At 29.7% G+C, this 3,773-nt stretch overlaps 2 long non-coding RNA genes across 2 annotated transcripts in view; one reads left to right on the top strand and one right to left on the bottom strand.

The window, feature by feature from the left end:
* Window positions 1–619: 619 nt before the first annotated feature.
* The window catches only part of LOC123273827, a 14,522-nt gene continuing 11,368 nt past the window's right edge, over window positions 620–3,773 (bottom strand). The window contains exon 3 of the long non-coding RNA XR_006511379.1: window positions 620–630. This is a non-coding gene — a long non-coding RNA (uncharacterized LOC123273827). The remainder of the gene's footprint in view (window positions 631–3,773) is intronic.
* The window catches only part of LOC123273828, a 6,893-nt gene continuing 4,202 nt past the window's right edge, over window positions 1,083–3,773 (top strand). Inside the window, exon 1 of the long non-coding RNA XR_006511380.1 lies at window positions 1,083–1,095. This is a non-coding gene — a long non-coding RNA (uncharacterized LOC123273828). The remainder of the gene's footprint in view (window positions 1,096–3,773) is intronic.

The raw sequence follows: 3,773 nt of genomic DNA, 5'->3' as shown, positions 1-3,773 counted from the left end.
AAGATATATGTCAAAAATATATCTGACATATATTTTTTTTGTGTACATATAGTTTGTATATATCAAGTATATGTCACATATATTTTCGACTTATAAATTTTTCCATGCGGGATGAGACCATATATAACTATACATGTCTATATATGGTTAGATCAGATTAGATTGATATCGGTCTATATAAAAATAAAGATTTAATATATATAAAAATAATTTAATTTATATAAAAATATATATTTAATACCTGGTTGTTACAAGCCCAAATGAAGTCATATATACGTTTATACATGACGAAATATGATTCTATTACAGCAAATAAATTTTGCATATAATTAAATCTGCTCAAACTTGAGTAACATATAATTTTATAGATAATCATGTTTTGTCATATTATTTATGAGTTTGTATATTATTGTTTATAATTATATACACAGATGAAACTGATGTCTTGACTTAATTTTTATTTTAAATTTTTTTATCTTATGTTAAACCGCTTTTATTTTTAATTAAAAATTATAAATCAGGGAACCCCCAAAAAATTAATTTTGGTTCAAGAAGTCGATATATTTGTTCAATATTAATTGAGTTATTTAAAGGATTGCACATATCCTGAATCGAGTAATAATTTTTATTCTCCCAAGAAAATTTTTTGCTTGAGCTGAAGAATACTACTATTAGCAGAAAACAGATTGTATCGGAGTGAAATAAAATTAATTTTCTCAAGCTAAAATAATTTTGGTTTTCAATAAAAAATCTAAAAAATTTTCTTGAGTTGAAAAAATATTTCTCAAGTCAAACTAATCGTTTCATCTGCGTATATAAGACTGCATACAATCACAACTGATCGAAATTTCTCTTACAAAAAAAAAATTTTTTTTTTTTCGAAATCAGAAAAGGTGTTAAATGCCCGATTACAGAGAAGTATTAAAAAATTGCATAGACCAGCTAACGTCATAAGTGCACTTTTAAGCGTCTGAATATGGAATTAGCGGGAAATTGCAGGGATGGCCTGTAGGGTCAACCGTTTTCCTAATTTTTTTTTTGTATTTTTACCAAGTATCATATCCAGTATTAAATCTATAATTATAACTCAATATTGTATTTGAACGGACTCGAAACTGTTACATATAATTATATATGGTCATATAGTTGTATATAATTATTAAGGTGTGCCAAAATGTAACTTCCTTGAGGGACCTCTTAAAATTAGAATTTTGAGTTCCGCTTTTAAAAGCAGCTCTGTTTAGGTCTTTCCTAAGATATTTTGGGGTAAGACGATAAATTTGATTTTCATAGAATTTTTTAACTGGAGCTAAGTTAGGGCACTTCCGCTGAAAATTCAAATTTTTGCCGGAAGTGCCCAATTAAACCTCCTGCTAAAAATTCTATGAAAATCAAATCTATCGTCTTACCCCAAAATATCTTAGGAAAGACCTCAACAGAGCTGCTTTTTAATGCGGAACTCAAAATTCCAATTTTAAGAAGTCCCTCAAGGAAGTTACATTTTGGCACACCCTAATAATTATATATAATCATATATGAATAGACAAAATTTCTTTCCATTGGATATCTAAAATAGCGGTTGAATTGAGATGAAATGCTCCTATTCATATAGTAATGACTTCAAATTTTTACTATTATTCTAAATACTAGACTACATAGTAAAAAATAAAATACCTAAGTAACGAAATAAATTTGGTTGGTAGCCTTCAAGATTGCTACCCATGTGTCGAGTGAAATTTTCAGCAATATTTATTGCTTCACAAGGAATATCATAGAAGGAAAATTCCCCCGGTTTCTGTAATAACCATTCTTCCACATTGAGAATAAACTTAATTAAACAGCTTTTATCATCATTGTAGAAGTCAGCGGTATCATGGATAGTATTGAGGATTTCTTGAGTCGCTTCTTTGAATCGATCCGCTGGTAATAGAGGTATAGTCCAACAATAACGCAAAATGTCATGCGATAAATCAAACTTCAAATTCATCGATCGCCATAATCTACTGATGACCTGGAAAAAGTTAGAAGTTACTTGAGATAAAATACATTAAATTATTTTATTAAATACTAAAAAATTCTCTTATCAGAGTACATTCTCTATGTCCAATAAGTTACAATTATGTTTTTAACGTTCAATAAATTAATTCTACTATTTAAAGATTCAATGCGTTGAGACTACATTTTAAATTTCGACTTGGCATATTATGTGACTACATAAATAGAAATAAATTTTTCATGTACCTGAAGTTCCGAACGTTCGTAGAATAATCGATTCGTAGGTATATGGAAAAACGGTGATTAGCAATATAAAATATGAAAAAAAAAGTAATTATGACATTCTCTCGCTGATTTTTTGCAAGGACCTTCACATTGGAGCCCTTGACTGAGGAAAAAATCCCCATCAGGTTCGCAGTCCCGGAACCACCCTTACGACTCACCCTTATGATAAATCACAGATAATTATTATAAAAAGTAGTAATTATGACATTCTCTCGCTGATTTTTTGCAAGGACCTTCACATTAAAGCCCTTGACTTAGAAAAAAATCCCCATCGGGTTCGCAGTCCCGGAACCACCCTTACGGCTCACCCTTATGAGTCATAAAAAAATAAATAGTTATTAAAAAATAGTAATTATGACATTCTCTCGCTGATTTTTCGCAAGGACCTTCACATTGAAGCACTAGACTAGTTAAAAAATCCCCATCAGGTTCGCAGTCCCGGAACCACCCTTACGACTCACCCTTATGATAAATAACAGATAATTATTATAAAAAATAGTAATTATGACATTCTCTCGCTGATTTTTTGCAAGGACCTTTACATTGAAGCCCTAGACTAGGTAAAAAATCCCCATCGGGTTCGCGGCTCCAGAACCACCCTTACGGCTCACCCTTATGATAAATAACAGAAAATTATTATAAAAAATAGTAATTATGACATTCTCTCGCTGATTTTTTGCAAGGACCTTCACATTGAAACCCTAGACTAGTTAAAAAATCCCCATCAGGATCGCAGTCCCGGAACCACCCTTACGACTCACCCTTATGATAAATAACAGATAATTATTATAAAAAAAGGCCATTCGGCAGCCGAAATGGAAGTAGATTTCACAAATAGCTAATTTTAATCATAAATATTAGTAATAATATAATTTATTTATTTATTTATTATGAAAAAATTGTAAAAATAGGTTGAATATTATATAATGTTTATTAAATCAAAAACGTTGACACAACTAAAAAAAAAACAATAGAAGAAAAAAAATGTATTTGGATTTCACAGCAAACAAAATGCATTGATCATGGAGATAAAACTATAGATAGATTTTTATGAGATATACTAGACAAACTTATCGAAATAATCGAGAAAACGAATGCAAAAGTAAAATTTCATTAAAAACCGACAGACGAATAGGTTATTTTTAGTTTAGAAGAATGAAATTGCATGAAAATTGAAGCTTGTTTAATGGGCTTTAAAATTAAATTTACAAAAATTCGATAAGTTATTTCATTCAAAAGTTATGCGCGAAAGAATCTGCCAAAAAATGAATTTTTAGGATTTTGAAAATTTTGAAACTCTGTAATTTCTGAACTACTTGACCGATTAAGCTCATCTTTGAACTTGACCTTGGTAATCGTCTAAAAATGAAGTATGTTGAGTTTGAAACGGATCCATTATGAATTAGAGACGCTATCGTCCGGATAAGCCGCGTTATATTGTATATATATATATATATATATTAGGGTGCTTTTTTTTTTGCGACTATTTTTTT

The sequence above is a fragment of the Cotesia glomerata genome, unplaced genomic scaffold (assembly GCF_020080835.1).
Source record: "Cotesia glomerata isolate CgM1 unplaced genomic scaffold, MPM_Cglom_v2.3 scaffold_14, whole genome shotgun sequence".
Classification (NCBI taxonomy): domain Eukaryota; kingdom Metazoa; phylum Arthropoda; class Insecta; order Hymenoptera; family Braconidae; genus Cotesia; species Cotesia glomerata.
This window is presented reverse-complemented; position numbering and strand designations above follow the sequence as displayed.